General features: G+C 38.6%; 1 pseudogene; it reads left to right on the top strand.

Moving 5' to 3' along the window:
- The first annotated feature begins 1,218 nt into the window (after positions 1–1,218).
- LOC101412999 (FUN14 domain-containing protein 2 pseudogene) lies at positions 1,219–1,791 on the top strand (annotated as a pseudogene).
- Positions 1,792–18,249: the final 16,458 nt, after the last annotated feature.

Below are 18,249 nucleotides of genomic sequence, written 5' to 3'. Positions count from 1 at the left end.
TCAGTATTGTAAGGTCAGTGAATGACCACAGAAGTGACTGGCTGAAATGGGGGTAGGGGGGTGGGGACAGGAATATTGGAGAATAGGAGTTCAAGGAACAAAGAGGAGAGGGTGTGGGAAGAAACACCTATGTGTCTATTGAGATTGTTAAGAACTAATTCAAAAGTAGTGTAATTATTTTAGTGCAGGTATATAGTGCAAGAATAGCCAGAGATAGCAGCTTTGTACAGCAGGGGAAACAGAGAGATTGAGAGGTGAGAAGTTTGTGTTAGGAATAATGACAGTGAGCCGGAACTTAAAAATTGTTGAGAGGGATGTTGCAAGATGGCATTAAACTAACAAGAAGGGCTCATAAAAACAATGGAGAAAGAGTCAAAGCTGTTCATGGGACTGCTTTGGGGGTCAGCAGACAAGGACAGTGCTACATAACTCCCAGGAAGGTGCAGGACATAGAGACAAAGAACCTCAAACAAATGTGGAGTAACCAAATCCCTGTGGTGGCTGGGAAGGGTTCCCTTCCCCAAACCCCAAAATAGTAAGCTGGAATAAACCCCTGGTTCAGTGCATCTGACTTATAAAAGAACAGACATCTTCTCCCTGTCAGCTGTTTCAAGGGAAAAGGAAGAGGGGATTGGGGGGGTTTCTTCCGTGAAATGACCAACAAAGCCCACTTTGAATCTCCACTCTAGAGAGTCAACACAGAAATACAGGAAAGCCAGGACTGAAACACCTCTGTGGAAGGGTGCATCGAGGAGCGCCATCTGCTGGCCAGTCTGGAAAGTGCATGGACAAAACTGTTTTTGGTTCTTTCTGTATCCTAACCCCTGGGAGAAAATCTGTGCCCCATTAATGAGTACCTGGCCTGATTTTGATAACTTAAGCTGGGCAATTTTAAAGACTTAGAATGTGTTGAACCAAATATCAAAGAAGAGTTGTGAAAAAATCAGCAAGAGAGGGAAATTGGCCATCTGAGTAAATTCACCAATATAATCAAATGCCTAGACATCAGCAAAAAATTACAAGTCATATTGGGAAACAGGACAAGATGGCCCAACCAAAGGAACAAACCAAAAATCCTGAAGAGATACAGGATGTAAGACAATTAATCAGTGATAATCACACAACTCTACTAACTCACTTAAAGAATTTAAAGAAAATTTGACTAAAGGGATAGAGGATATTAAGATGACTCTGGGCTCTTTTGCTTTGGCCATCAGAATGGAAATATCTGCTCCAGGTGCCAGAAGTCACTTGATGGTGGTGGTGATTAGGCATGCCTTGTCACATGTCTCCATGCAGAGTTTCTGAGGGTGTCCTCATGAGATGAGTGCACCAAAATGCCTGCATCCAGTTGAGGAAAATTGAAAGAAATTTTGAATCACTGGGCCTTGCAGAATTGGCTAAAAAGCAGCCATGGTGGCACAAGCTATTCAGGCTGGAATCTGGACCCTCTGTCAAAAAGTATAACATGACAACCCAGTTGTTAATTGGAAGTGTCACTGGATGGTGCACAGGTTTCATATTACAGAAGGTTGGAAAGTTGCTGCAACAGCTGAGAGAGGTGGATTTTTTTCTCCTTCAGCTTGCAAACCATAATGGGTACATCAAAGTTGACTGGCAGCGAGTAGAGAAGGATATGAAAAAACCCAAGGAGCAGCTGAAAATCTGTAGAGCTACCAAATGCCTTCTGAAGTGAAAAGAATAGCTGAGGAGGTGGTATCATTTGTGAAAAAGAATGTTCTCATGACTGGGGGATTTTTTGGAGGCTTTCTGCTTGGCCTGGCATTCTAAGGAGGATGACTTCTTTGCATTGTTCTTGTTTTTTTTTTTTTTTCCCCTCATTTATCAGCAAGTGTCAGTTGTCACTTTCCAGCCAGCAGCCTGTCTACACTCCATCATAGGACATTGAGTCTCTCCTCCTTCTCTTCTCTCATACCTTCCTTCCTGCAGTGGCAGACCTGAATGGTTTTCTGTAGGCATCTGTAGTTACAAGTTAACTGTTATGGCCCTAATTTGAGCTTGATGGTGTTGGAAAAAACAATAGATATTACTGTACACTCCACACTTGGCTAATCTGTAGGTCAGCAAGAATGCTTCTTTCCTCCCTCTGTATAATACTTATCAGAACACATCACAAGATGAATGAATCCCAAAGTTGGTTCCAAACTGTTGACTCAGAAAAAGAAATAACAAGCATATAGGTACCTTGTTATAGGTTGCATGGAAAGAAACTGAATATATTTGCCTTTAAGTATGAAATATTTTGGTGTTTCTGTGTCTGTTTTCTTCTTTACTTTGTTGGTTTTAGACTATGTAAAAAGAACTATTCATATCTGTTATTATTATCCTAACAAAAAATGACAGCATGGGCACTCTAATTGAACATTTTGAATACAGAATGAACCTGTGCTGAAGGTGTGTACTGTTCTGAAGGTATTGTAGTTGGTGGGAGGGTCTTTAGGAAGCCAACCAATAGAAATACATGTGGAATGGCCAGACGTAGGGAATCATTTAGGGGCATGAAGATACTATCCACAGGATGTTTTCCACTTCGCCAGGTAACGAACTTCATGGCTGTTTCAGAGGTGGTTTATTAATGTGAAACAAGTGACTTTAGGTTGGGATGGGAAGAGGCCCTCAGGTTTACATTTCATAGAAAAGACTTTAAACTTTGAAATGTAGCCATAATGCCTAATCCAAATTTCAGTATTTCGTTATTCTCTTAGCATGAAATTTAACACTTGAACCAGATTCTTTGAGATATAATAATTCAGGCACTCAGAAATGAGAAAAAGAGTGTATAAGAAATTTCTTCAAATCAAATGTAATCTATCTCATGATGACCTCCAACTCTTAAAATTTTCTTTAAAATAAAAGTTTTATACATACACTTACAGAAACTCTTAGAACATTGTGTTGCAATGGCCTGTTTACAACCATATGCTTCCTGAGGGCAAGGTTTGTGTCTTTTTTATATTATACACAGGGGCCTACCACTTAATATAGGTACTCAATATTTGTTGAAAATATATTTTTATATATATATAAATGAATCATGACCTTGTAAAAAGGTATCTGGGAAAGGTGTTGATCCAAAGAATTATGAGCTCTAAGAAAGCATAAAATTCACTATAAAATGTTTGTTTTTACTTTCATTTAATTCTTCAGTTTGCAAGTGATCCCTAATGTAATGTATGTATATTTCTGAGACCAAATTGCCTTTTAATCTATCTTGTGAATAATGTCTTGAATTTGAAAAGTTGAACCTACCACTGGATGTGTGTAAATTTTCAGAATTCACCTATTTGCATTTTCTTTTTAATATATTACAGTAATATTATAAGGTAACATGAACTATTTGTAAAATTTATGAATCATCCTAAAATTATAATGGTAGGAGCCTCTTTTCTGTATATTTTTCTATAAGAACTTAATTTTTTTTCACTTACTGTTATGGAAATTTTCAAACATTTATAAAAATAGAGAAAATAGTGTAATGAACACCATGTATCCATTTATGACTTACAACAAACATCAAATTGTAACCATGTGGTTCTGTCGTGATAAAGATGGTGGAATTAGATGATTTAGGGTCCTGTCCCCTGACAGAAGCTTTGAACAACCAGTAAGAACTAGCAGAAATATCTTTTCAAAGTTCAAAAAAATAAAAGGATGCAGTAACAGGGTGAGTTGCAAATCAAGAAAAAGTTTACTTAAAAGTGGTAGGGGGGAAAAGTGGTAGGGGAAGGGATGTAGCTCAGTGGTTAAGCACCTGCTTCCCATGTAAGAGGTCCTGGGTTCACTCTTTGGTAATGCCTAAAAAAATGGTAGAATTTTGTGATGTCCTGGATGGCCCCTCATGCACAACTCACTGACTCAGCATGGAACTGGTCCATCCTCCCAGTGCAGAGATATGGTCCCTTTCTGGAGAGAGCAAAGTAACTCTCACGCACATATTGGGAGCATGTATGTATGACCTAATCTGGCTGGTGGTGGCCTGAGGAACTTCCCCAGCATGTAGAAAGCAGTTTACAGGGTGCTCTTGCAGAACACTTTGAGAGAGCAGTCAAGTCATGCTACCTGGGACAAGGGATTGCTGGCTGTAGAACATAGTGTGCAGTGCCTGGGATTGTGAAGAAATTTTCCTAGAGAATAGGAGACAAACAGAACTATGTAAACGAGGGAATTCCTAAGGTCACATGAGCATGCCCAAGACAAAATGCAGGTGCAGAAAGAATCAGGGAAACTCCTATGAGCTGGTATCCCAACTCATTTTATGGATAAGCCCTGACGAACTTTGCCCAGGTCAATCTGCAAAGACTAGGAAAGGTGTTTTCTTTTTCATAACACTAGCTGGATGAAAGCTTAAAGAAAAGAAGCCTCATAATATAAATTCCAGCAACAACACATCATTAAATTATCAAATATCCATGCTTCAACAAAAAAACTACAAAACAAACAAACAGGAAGTGATGGCCCAGGCAAAAGACAAAATTAAAACAAACAATGAGAAGGAAGAGACTTGGAACAACCAGATAAAGGCTTTTTTAAAATGGTCTTAAATATGCTCAAAGAGCTAAAAGGAAAACATGGACAAAGAACTAAAGGATATTAGGAAAACAATAGATGAAAACAAAATGAATATCAATAGAGAGATGGAGATTAAAAAAAGTAAACAAAGAGTCAAAGAACACAGCAACAAATTGTATCTTCCCTAGAGGGATTTAATGTTTTGGAGCTGAAAGAATCAGTGAATTTAAGGTTAAGACAATTGTCTGAGGAGAAGGAACAAAGAATGAATAAAAATAAACAGAGTCTGAGAAACCAGTTGGATAGAATATAAACGTCCAACACACTCAGCATACTCCAAATAGGATACACCAAAATAGACCCATGCTGTAGCATGTTATAAGCGAATTGTCAAATGCCAGAGATAGAGAGAACTCTGAAAGCTGCAAGAGAGAAGCAACATGTTATATACAAGGAAATCTCAATAAGATTAGAAGTACTAAAAGCAAAAAACTGCCAACTAAGAATTCTATACCTCGCAAAACTATCTTTCAAAAATGAAGGTGAGTTTAAGACATTCCCAGATAAACTAAAGATGAGGAAATTTGTCACCACTAAACCAGCCCCACAAGAGATGCTTAAGAGAGTTCTGCAGGTTGAAAGAAATGAAAAATAGACAATAAATTGAAGCTGCATGAAGAAATAAAGATCTCTGGTAAGGGTAATGACAGGGATAATTAAAAATGCCAATACTCTTGTATTTTGGGGTAACTTCATTTTTTTATATCCTATAGGAACTAAAAGTCAAATACATGAAATATAATAAGAAATTAGTGGGTTGTAACAAGAATGACATAAAGGTGGGAGGAAAGAGGGGTGTAAGAATATAGTTTGTATATATTGAAGTTAAGTTGGTATCAAAGCAAAGGAGACTTTTCATAGATTTAGGATGTTAAATTTAAGGTCCAACTACAGAGACAGAAATGAGACTACAGTAGCCAGGAGCATGGGGCAAGGGAAATTGGGTGCTAATACAAAATGGGTGTAGGGTTTTTCTATGGTAAGAAAGGAAAGTCTAGTAAGGGTAGTGAGGATAGTGCAACATAATAAATGTGATTTATGCCTCTGAATGATATGCTTGGGACTGGTTGATTTGGGAAAGCGTATGTTGTATATTTGTTCCCACAATTGAAAAACAAAGAAACTAATAAGACAATGATAATTAAATGCAAGACATGATCTTGCATGGGATCTAACAATGGATGAGAGAAGGCTCTTAGAGACATTATTAGGACATATTAAAAACAGAAGATAGACTATAAGCTTTATATCAATGTTAAATTTATTGAACTTGACAAATGCATTTAAGGTGTATGAATATCCTTGTTCCTAGGAAATGCACATGGCAGTATTAAGTGTGCAAGGAGTATGGTGTATTCAACCTACAATCAAGATTTCAGAAAATATATTGATAAATAGATAGATAAATAGATAAATAGATGGCTTGATAGGTTGATGAACAGATAGATGGAATGATATGGCAAATGGGAAAAAGGTTAAAATTGATGGATCTGGGTATCTGAAGAGAAAGGTGTACATTGTAGTGCTATGCATGTAGTTTGCTTTATTTTTATAACTGTCCTATAATTTTGAAAGTATTTCTAAATAAAAATTTTTTAAAAAGACCCTGAGTGAGCATAAAACAATTTTGAAAGCCTGCAAAGAAAAGTATCAGACCTTAAAGGAATGAAAGAAATAATGAATGAGATTAAAAATAGATTAGAGGCACATAAGAGCAGATTTAATTACTCAAAGACACAATTAGTGATTTACAAGACAGAACATCTGAACTGCAAAAGCCAGGAGAACAGAAAGAGAAAAGAATGGAAAAAATGGAACAGAATCTCAGGCAATTGAATGACAACAGGAAATGTACAAACATTCACATTATTGGTGTCCCAGAAAGAAAAGAGAACAGAAAAGGGACAGAAAGATTATTTGAGGAAATAATGACTGAAAACTTCCCAACTCTTACGAAAGACATAAATATCAATATCCAAGAAGGACAACACACTGCAAACAGAATAAATCTGAATAGACCTACCCCAAGACACCTACTATTCAGAAAGACTAATATCAGATATAAAGAGAGGATTCTGAAGGCAGCAAGAGAAAAGCAAAGCATCACATATGAGGGAAACTTGATAAGATTAAGTGCCGATGACTATCAGAAACCATGGAGGTGAGAAGAAAGTGGTATGATGTATTTAAGGTACTGAAAGAGAAAAACTGCCAACCAAGAATTCTATATATATATCTGTCCATCCAAAATAAGGGTGAGTTCAAAGTCTTCACAGACAAACAAAAACTGATAGGACACATTTCCAAAAGACCAGAATTACAAGAGACACTAAAAGGAGTGCTGCAGAATGAAAGGAAAAAACAAGGCTGAGATTTGGAGAAGAGTTTAGAAGGGAAGAGTATTAGAAAGGGTAAAAAGAGACAATAGAGCAATATGAAAACAGAGAGCCAAAAGACAAAACGGTTGAAATAAGTAATGCCCTTATAGTAATAGTATCGAATATTAATGGCTTGAACTCCCCAATCAAAAGACATAGGCTGATACAATGAATAAAAAAATAAGCCATCTATATGTTGTCTACAAGGGACCCACCTCAGACATAGGACACAACCAGGTTAAAAGTGAAAAGTTGGAAAAGATATTACATGCCAGTAGTAACCAAAAAAGATCTAGAGGGAAGTAGATATGGCTCAACTGATAGAGCATCCACCTACCACATAGGAGGTCCAGGGTTCAAACCCAGGGCCTCCTGACCCATGTGGTGAGCTGGCCCATGCGCGGTGTTGATGTACATAAGGAGTGCTGTACCACTCAGGAGTGTCCCCTGCATAGGGGAACCCCATTCACAAGGAATGCACCCCTGCAAGGAGACCCTCCCTGTGTGAAAAAAGCACAGCCTGCCCAGGAGTGGCACCACAGAGAGAGAGAGCTGACATAGCAAGAGGACGCAACAAAAAGAGACACAGATTCCTGGTGCCGCTGAGGGTGCAAGCAGACACAGAAGAACACACAGTGAATAGACACAGAGAGCAGACAACAGGGGGGACAGGGGGAAGGGGGGAGAAATAAATAAAAAATAAAATCTTAAAAAAAACATCTGTAGTAGTGATACTAATATTGGACAAAATAGCTTCTGTAATAGTTTATAATAGCAAAGCTGTTATAAGGGATGAAGAAGGTCATTATATATATTAATAAAAGGGGGGATTCACCAAGAAGAAACAACTATACTAAATATTTTTATACCTAATCTAATTTTCCCAACATACATAAGGCACATACTGAAAAACTGAAGGGAGAAATAGAAAAGTCTTTACAATAGTAACAGGAGACTTCAATATACCACTCTCAGTATTGGGTAGAACATCTGGACACAGATTAAATAAACAGAGAACTTGAATAATATAATAAGTAAACTAGACCTAACAGCCATCTATAGAGCACTGCACCCCAAAACAGCAGGATATACATTTTTTTCAAGTACTCATGGATCCATCTCCAAGATAGACCATATATTGGGTCAAAAGACAAGTTTCAATAAATTTTAAAAGAACAAAATTACACAAAACACTTTCTCTGATCATAATAGAATGAAGTTGGAAATCAATAATGGCTGGAATAAAGGAAAATTCATAAGCACATGGAGATTAAACAACACACTCTTAAATAATCAGTAGGTCAAAGAAGAAATTGCAAGAGAATTCAGCAAATATCTTGAGATGAATGAAAACGAGAACAGAACATCTCAAAAACAATGGGAGGAGTAGATGTGGCTGAAGTGGTTAAGCACCCACTACCCACAGGGGAGACCCCAGATTGGGTTACCAATGCCTCCTGAAAAAAATAAAAGCAACAAGCAAAACAAATAAAAAAACCAACTTGGGGAAGCCAATGTGGCTCAGTGGTTGAGTGCCAGCTTCCTACAAATGAGATCCTGGGTTCAATCCCCAGCACCTGGCATCTAAAAACAAAAAACAAAAAACTAATCCCAAACCAAGCCAAAGGAAAGAAGTAGTAAAGATCAGAGTAGAAATAAATGAAATTGAGAACAAAAAAACAACAGAGAGAATCACCAAATTTGGTTCTTTGAAAAGATCGATAAAATCAACCAACCCTAAGCTAGACTGACAAAGAAAAAAAGAAAAGATGCAAATAAATAAAATCAGAAATGAGAGGGGGAACATAACCACTGACCCTGGAAAAATAAGAGCAAATATAAGAGGATACTATGAAAAACTGTATGCCAAAACTTAGACAATGTAGACAAGATGGACAAATTCTAGACACATAAGCCACCTACACTGACCCTAGAAGATATAAAAGATCTCAACAAACCAACCACAAGTGAAGAACTTGAGACAGTTATCAAAAACCTCCCAAAGATGAAAAGTTCCAGATAGCTTTCACAGGTGAATTCTACAAATCATTTAAAGATGAATTAATATCAGTATTGCTCAAGCTCTTCCAAAAACTCGAAAAGGAGAGAATGTTACTCATCTCAATTCCATGAAGTCAACATCACCATAATACCAAAACCAGATAAAGATACTACAAGAAAAGAAAATTATAGACCAATATCTCTAATGAATATAGATGCAAAAATACTCATCAAAATACTTACAAACAGAACCCAAAAGCACAGGAAAAGAATTATACACCATGATCAAATGAGTTTTATCCCAGGTATGCAAGCATGGTTCAAAACAAGAAAATCAATGAGTGTAATATACCACATTGATAAATTGAAGAATAAAAATCACATGATCCTTTCAATTGATCCAGAAAAGGCATTTAGCAAAATACAGCATCCTTTCTTAATAAAAATGCTCCAAAAAATAGGTATATCTCAATATGGCAAAGTACATATGTGAAAAACCCTTAGCTAGCGTGTACTCAATGTTGAAAGACTGAAAGCTTCCCCGCTCAAATAGCAACAAAACAAGGATTCCCAATGTCCCCGCCATTGCTATCTAATATTGTGTGAGAGGGTCTAGCTACAGCAATTAGGTCACATAAAGAAATAAACAGCACCCAAATAGGAAAGGAAAAAGTAAAACTTTCACTATTCATTGATAATATGATCTTAAATCTTAGAATCTCCTGAAAAATCCACACTAAAAAAAAAAAAAAAAAGCAAAACAAATAGGCAAGTTCAGGAAATGGCGGGTCACAAGATTAATATGCAAAAATCAGTAGCGTTTCTGCACTACTGATGTGCAATCTGAGGAGGAAATCAGGAAAAATATTCCATTTATAATAGCAACTAAAACATTCAAATATTTTGGAATAAACTTAACCATGGACATAAAGGACCTGTACTCATAAAATGGTAAGACATTGCTAAAAGACACTGAAGACTTCAATAAATGGATGGATATTCAGTATTCATAGATTGGAAGACTAAATACCATTCAGATGTCAATTCTACCTAAGTAACTTACAGATTCAATACAATCCTAATAAAAATTCACAGCTTTTTTTGCAGAAATGGAAAAACTAATTATCAAATTTGTTTGAAAGGGTAAGGGCCCCTGAATAGCCAAAAAGATCTTTAAAAAGATGAATGAAGCTGGAGGACTCTCACTTCTGGGCCTTAAAGCATATTACTTAGCTACACTGGTAAAAAGAGCATGGTACTGGCATAAAGACAGACACATTGACCAATGGAACCAAATTGAGAACAGAAATAGACCCTCTCAACTACAGTCAAGTGATTTTTGACAAGGCTGTCAAGCCCTTTCAGCTGGGCCAGAGCAGTCTATTTAACAAATGGTGCTGGCAGAACTGGATAACTATTGCCAAAAAAGAAGAAGAACCCCTCTCACACCTTATACAAAGATTAACTCAAGATGGATCAAAGACCTAAATGTAAAAGTGACAACCATAAAACTCCTTAAAAATACATATATATAAGAAACATCTTCAAGATCTTGTGGTAGGTGGTAGTTTCTTTTTCTTTCCTTTTTTTTCCCTTGAGAAAACACTTTATCTATTATCCCATTTGATCCTCAAAACACTGCTAAGAGGAGTGGATGTAGCTCAAGTGGTTGAGTGCCTGCTTCCCAAGTATGAAGTGCTGGGTTCAATCCCTGGTACCTCCTAAAAACAGAACAAATGAAAAAACCAACTCTCACTGGGGAGCAGATGTTGCTTGGTGGTTGAGCACCTGCTTCCCATGTACAAGGTCCTGGGTTCAATTCCTAGTACCTCCTTAAAAAACAAACAAACAAACAAAAAAAAAAAACACTGCTAAGAGGTAGACCAGCATTATCAAAGCTCAGAGAAGTTAGCTCATTTACTCAAAAGTACCAAAAAAAAAAAAAAAATTATGAGAGCTACACTTATACCCATCATTGTTCTAAGGAATTTGCCAACATTAATTTATTTTAAAATTTACAACAAGCTAAAGGGGTAGATTTTCTTATCACCATTAAGTAGAAAATGAAATCAAAGTACAGACAGCTTAAGGTACCTTTTCGTGTCTAAGACAACATAGCCAGTTTTAAACAAAATTTCTGTTTGCACACAGGTACCATGAATTCAGTCACAACTATTGCTCTGTGGGTCCTGGGTCTTCCTTCACTCACTCAGCTTTCGGGAGCAGAATGGTTGCATGTTTGGGTGCTTCACACCCACAGCTGACTCAGTCATAACTTTCTGGATTCTCAGACAACAGCTGTCAGCTAAGACAGGATGGTGGGAGCTGCACACCTGCTCCAGGAAAGGATCCTCCTAGAGTCTTTAAAGTAGACAGCTGGGGCTGCAGCACCACTGGAGGCTCCTGCCTTTTAGATGAATGGAAGTCAGGCTAACGCTGTTGGGGTGTCCCTCACGGTCAGGGCTTCAGTGGGGCTGGCTACTGGAGGAGATAGGGCTGCTGTCCTATCAGGCCATGCTCCATGTCCTGGAGATGCTGACCTGGTCCATGGATTACAGGTTTTACAGTAGCCACCCTGGAGACCTCCCATCCAAAAGCTGCTGCAGTGGATCTTTGATTCTCTTCTACTTCTTGTTGGATACCAGCTTCTGAGGAGGACACCAAGCAAGGCAGGGGCTAATACTTTCCTCCAGCAGGAATTGCTCACGTTTTGTGGCTGCTTTTGTTTGGGGGATCCTCCTACAGCCTTTGTGGGGTTTGAGTTTGCACTGTATGCTCTAACCCAGGCTTACTCTGGGCAATTTAAACTCCATGGTGAACTCAAAACAAAACAAAACAAAACAAAAACAAGGGAGCTGATGTGGCTCAGTGGTTCAGTGTTGGCTTCCCACACATGAGGTGCCGGGTTCAGTCTCTGGTCCAGTACCTCCAAAAATTAAAAATTAAAAAAATTAAAAATAAGTAAACTCCATGATAAGGGGATGGAATCCATGTGAAGGCTGATGATTTTTCTGAAGGGATCAACAGTTCAAGAAGCATTCCTAAAGGTGGCTGTATATATATATATATATATATATATATATATATATAGGCTGCTGAAAAGAACTTTGGCTCACGGGCTGCCTATTGGTCTCTCACCCCAAGCTGCTTCATTTTCTGGGGCTACTTCTCTGGGCCCTGACATGCAGACCACGGCAGCAGGGAGGACCCCTCATCCCAATACTGCTGCATTTGGGCCCTGGATTGCTCTGCAACATCTTGCTGAAAACCTTGCCCCAAGGGCTGCAGTGGTGGCCTGGCCACTATTTGGGAAGTAGCCTGCTCTAGCTGAGAGCTCAGGGGCTATCCATTAGTTTGAGGACACTGACTCAGCTGCTGCTGCAACTGAAGGGAAGGCAAATATTGCCCTAGATTCCTGTGGGTTAAGGGCTTTAGAAGCTGCTCCTGGAATAGTGACTTCTCTAGAAAATTCTGAGGCTGTTGAGGCCGCTGCAAATGATATCCCCATCCAGTCCTGGCAATAGTGAATAGTGATAACGGGCCATATGCTGCTCCTCCTGCTGGTTCCCCACTCCAGGAAAATATTCACATAATTCAAAAGGAAAGGATTTGCATTCTGGCTTCTCCCTACTCCAGGCCTGTGCTTATCAAAATAATTCATAGAAGATGTTGAGGATGAGTATAAACTGCTGAGCTGTAGCTTAGAAATAAATGGTAGGCAGGAGAAGATGCATTTCCTATGTCACCCTGATTCTCCAAAACATAGCCCAGTTCCCTTTTAATGCCTGGGATCCCAGAGCCACCTGAATTATCCTGCTGAATGGGAAAACAGTTTCTTCAGAGAGAAGCTGCCAGTATCATGTAGCAGAACCTCCTGGGCACAAGAGAAGCTCAGTGGTATGTTTTGGGGCTTTAGCCTGGGCCTCCAGGAGGCTTAGCAGTGGGTGACCTAGGGCAGGTACTCATGTAGTTTCCTAGCATCAAAATACACTGCATCTCTCTCTAGGTGGTAGCTGGGCTCTTTTGTTCTGGAACCAGTTATCAATTACATATATACACAGGAAGCAAACTTGACCCAATGGATATGGCATCCACCTACCACATGGGAGGTCCACGGTTCAAACCCCGGGCCTCCTTGACCCTGTGGAGCTGGCCCATGCGCAGTGCTGATGTGCGCAAGGAGTGCCGTGCCACGCAGGGGTTTCCCCCACGTAGGGGAGCCCCACGCGCAAGGAGTGCACTCTGTAAGGAGAGCAGCCCACCATGAAAGAAAGTGCAGCCTGCCCAAGAATGGCACTGCCCACATGGAGAGCTGACACAAGATGACACAACAAAAAGAAACACAGATTCCCAGTGCTGCTGATAAGGATAGAAGCGGTCACAGAAGAACACAGCGAATGGACACAGAGAGCAGACAACTTGGGGGGGGGCGGGCAGGGAAGGGGAGAGAAGTAAATAAAAATAAATAAATCTTAAAAAATAATAATAAAGCAACCAAGAGGTGATTTATTAAAAAATATATATATATATACATGACAATGGCTTGTCTGGCCTGTTCTTCTCTTGTTGTAAAATCTGGGTAAGCAGTCTCTGTAAATGATCTATCTGATAAGTATGTTCAGTTCTTCCATAGTAAATTTATGTCTTGTTTTTCCTTTTCCTCTTCCCCATTTTGTTCTTACTCATTATGGCTATCCTTTTCAGTTGGGAAGCTTCCAGAAGGTCAGTTTGTCCTGGCTCACGGTCATCACCCTCTCCACGGGCTACTGCACCATAAGAGCTACAGCATCTGGAGAGCAGGGGGCGCTCTATTCAGTGTAGGGTCCCCCACAGCCGGCGAGGAGGGGTCGGCAGGTGCAATCCTGGCTCCCACACGCTCAGATCCACAGGGAGACGCAGGTGCACTTGTCTGCCTGGGCCTTTGGCCTGTAATCAAGGTCATGAGGAACGTGATAGCCAGGATTTCTCAAATAGAGGCGCGACAGCTCCCCACCCAGCAACTCAGTAGAGCGCTCTTTCAGGATGGTGGTGGCAAGGCGGGGGGCTGGTCTGGCTACAATCACCTGCTTCCACATCGCCAGACCCAGGCCCTGGCTTGTCGCAGTCCTGGGACTGGACTACTGTACAGTGAGGCGTGGGCCAGTAGTTTCTTAAACCTTACACCCAAAGCATGAGCAACAAAAGAAAAAATAGATAAATGGGAACTCCTCAAAATTAAACATTTTGCACCTCAGAGGACTTTGTCAAAGGCTGAAAAGGCAGTTGGCTCAATGGGAGAAAATATTTGGCAATCGCATATCCGATTAGGGTTTAATATCTATTCTATATAAAGAGATCATGCAACTCAACAATAAAGAGACAAATTACCTGATTAATAAATGGGCAAAAGGCTTGAAAAGACAATTGTCCAAAGAAGAAATGGCAAAGGAACATGGAAAAATGTTCAGCATCACTAGTGATTAGGGAAGTGCAAATCAAAACTACATTGAGGGAAGCAAACTTGGCCCAGTGGTTAGGGCATCCATCTACCACATGGGAGGTCCAAGGTTCAAACCCTGGGCCTCCTTGACCCGTGTGGAGCTGGCCCACGTGCTGTGCTGATGCCCACAAGGAGTGCCATGCCTTGCAATTGTGCCCCCGCATACGGGAGCCCCATGCGCAAGAAATGCGCCCAGTAAGGAGAGCTTCCTAGCAGGAAAGAAAGTGCAGCCTGCTCAAGAATGGTGCTGCACACACGAGAGCTGACACAGCAAGATGATGCAACAAAAAGAAACACAGATTCCTGTGCCACTGACAACAACAGAAGCAGACAAAGAAAACGCAGCAAATAGACACAGAGAACAGACAACGGGGGGGGGGGGAGATAAATAAATCTTTTTAAAAAATTAAAACAAAATTTTAAAAAATTAAAAAAAATTAAAAAGGTTTGGTCAGTTGTGCTAAAGAACATTTCACATTTTGGATTTGTCTTTACTCCTTGTGGTGTCATTTAACTTCTTTCTCTATCCCCATGTCTGTTGTAAACTGGAAGTTAGCTCTAATGTCTTGATTGGATTTAGTTTAACTTCGGGAGCAAATATTAATAAATATTGCTTTTACTTCAAAATGAAGAGGAATCAGGGAGCAGGTACTCTCTGGTGGCCCCAAGACTACAACTGCTTAGTGGGTTCATGTATTTTAGTCTAATCCCTCCATTGCAAAGATTCCCATCAACCTAATGGTTTCATCCACTGATAATTGCCGCTAAAATAAGTTTTTACCATAGGGTAGAAAAAATGGTGATTTTTCCAATTCTGCCAATCCTTCCATTTTTATTAGTTTGAATTATCCTATAAGGAAGCAGTTCCCCAAATCATCTAGACTATTTGGATATGATGATGAATACTAGACAGGATCAATACCAAGGTCTTTCCCTTTAGTTACCAAGTTTCAAAGTAATTAATACCCTAGTTATTTCGAATGGTGACAATGAGGGTTTTTGATTTCCTGTGTTTGGAGTGAGGGGGCTAGCTCTTTTTGTTAGTATCGTTGTGGGTTTCTTATTCATTCCTTTTAGTCAATTGCAGACATTACTTGTTCTGGTTTTTAAACTATCCCATCTTTGGTCAGTAGGAGCCCCTACATATTGGCTCCTTTGTCTTTTCGGTATGACTCTATTTGTCTTTGAAAGCATCCTTGCTTTTTTGGTACAAGATGCCCCTAGATTATATTATATGTTTCTAGTCTCTGACTTAGAATTGGCCATTTCTCCAAAGAAGTCCAATTTCCTTTCATGAGAAATGGTATATACTAACACAATCTAAGTCTTAGGAAAGCTCATGGCTTCTAGATTATCATTGCTTCTAGGTCTTCTCTGTGGTCTGAGACTGGAAATACATATTTGTAGAAAAAAATATGTACTCATATTTCCAAACTCAAGTTTAACTTTACAATTATTTTGCTTAATTTATTTGAATTTTTATTTATATCACTTTTCTATTACACTGAGTATATCTTGACTCCTAGCAATGTAAAATAAATAATTATGCTTTATTCTATAATGTATATGTGATTATTTTTAAATAATTCTTACCAATATTACCAATATTACTACTAATAGTGAGACTACTGAATGAAATTTCAGAACTCTTTGTGTCTTTATTCCTTTGTAACTTTTTTTTTATGTTTTTTTTTTATTTCTCTCCCCTTCCTCCCCAATGTTGTCTGCTCTCTGTATCCATTTGCAGTGTGTTCTTCTGTGTCCACTGCATTCTTGTCAGCAGCACCAGGAATCTGTGTCTCTTTTTGTTGCGTCATCTTGCTGCATCAGCTCTCGGTGTGTGCAGCGCCACTCCTGGGCAGGCTGCTCTTTTTTTGCATGGGGCAGCTCTCCTTGTGGGGCGCACTCCTTGCATTTGGGGCTCCCCAACGTGGAAGACACCCCTGTGTGGCACGGCATTCCTTGCATTCAGCAGCACTACGTGTGGGCCAGCTCACCACACGAGTCAGGAGGCCCTGGGTTTGAACCTATATGGTAGGCAGATGCTCTATCAGTTGAGCCAAATCCACATCCCTTTTTACATCTCTCTTAGCATCTCTATTTGTCTTTAAAATATATGACCTTATAACATGTATGTCTATAGAATATTCTTTGGCTGCACAATCAAAATACTAAGCTCTGAAGTCACTTCAAATAATCCTTTCCTATAAGTGATTTTGCCTCCAACTTACTATGCATTTAGATTTATTCATTTTAGTGTTTTAAAATTTTAAGTATTGCTTTTCATATTTTCATTCTGTGAATATGTATATCACTTTAACTATCCTGAGGTTAAATATATGTAGCAAAATATATTCCATTGTCTCATTTCTATCTTTCCCTTATTTACCCCATTCTTTGTCTCCTCTATAAGCCATTTGCATTAGTTTTATTTTGTTCTTTCAATATATCCTTTTTTCAAATATATGAAAATACATACATGCATACATTTATATTCAAATTCCTTCCCCTTTCTTACACAAAAGGTATATATGTATGTACTATCTGAAACTTGCTTTATCCATTTAACAAAATATCTTGGAAATCATCCATGTAGGAGAATCTTTCTCATTCTTTTTCATGTTTATATTGTATTCCACTGTGAGATTTACCATACCATTTGGGTTGTGTGATTTTTTTCCTTTACTATTTGTACAAATAATGACACAATGAATAACGTTTATGAATGGTAATTTTATCTATACTAGTGTATCCATCTATTTTATTCTTAGAAGAGGGGATGCTAGGTCAAAGACTAAATGAATATATAATTTAGAAAAATTATTGCCAAATTTATTTTCATAGGGGATATAACAACTTTGCATTTCCATCAGTACTGCATGAGAGTGCCTATTTCATCACATCCTTGCCAACAGAATTTGCTACCAAACATTTGGATTGTTGTCTATTCAGTAATGAGAAACAGTATCTCCATATAGCCTTAATTTATACTTCTATTATAAGTGAGTTTTAGCTCATTAAACACAATTTTCATTTCTTCTTGGAAACTACTTATCATACCTTTTGCTCGTTTTTTATTGCTTTTGGTGTTTCTCTTTCTTACTTTGAGTGCTTTTTTTATGTAGTAGAAATACTTTGTCTTCAATATAGGCTATAAGATGCAAATATTTTCTTCACAATGCATCATTTTTCTTCCACTTGGTTTATGTTTATGGTGATTTGCAATTTTTAGAAATTTTATATAGTCAAATACAACTATCCTTTCTTTAAATGAGATGGCAATGAAATTTTAGTTTTTTTCCCCATCAAATGTGAAGGATTTTGAATAAATCAACCTCTCTCACCAGTCACTATTATAATTGATAGATATCTGTGAAAAAGTTGAATGTGACAAAAAAACAGTTTGTGACCATAATGAACAAGACAATATGCATTATTAGAGATCAAATCAAGTCCACAACTTCTACTTCATTAGGACTTTTCATTCAGCCATAAATTATTATATATTCATCTACACCATCCCCTCATTTTACTGATGATATAACGGAGGTTCAGAAAAGTGTCCTACTTTACCAGCATTCAATCACTCATTTAGTGCTGGTTCTTGAGCTGGAGCCCATGCCTCCTAATTCTTTCCAGTATCCCACACTGACTTAAGCTAGAACTCAATGGTTTCTCTTTTTTTAAAGATTTATTTCTTCCCCCACCTTGCTGTTTTTGCACTCACTCTCTGCTTTCTGTGTCCATTCACTGTCTGCCTGGCTTCTCCTTTAGTCAGCACCAGGAACTGATCCTGGGACC

Source organism: Dasypus novemcinctus, chromosome 1 (genome assembly GCF_030445035.2).
Source record: "Dasypus novemcinctus isolate mDasNov1 chromosome 1, mDasNov1.1.hap2, whole genome shotgun sequence".
In the NCBI taxonomy this organism is placed as follows: Eukaryota; Metazoa; Chordata; class Mammalia; order Cingulata; family Dasypodidae; genus Dasypus; species Dasypus novemcinctus.
Note: the sequence above shows the minus strand (reverse complement) of the source record. Positions and strands in the feature narration are given on the sequence as shown.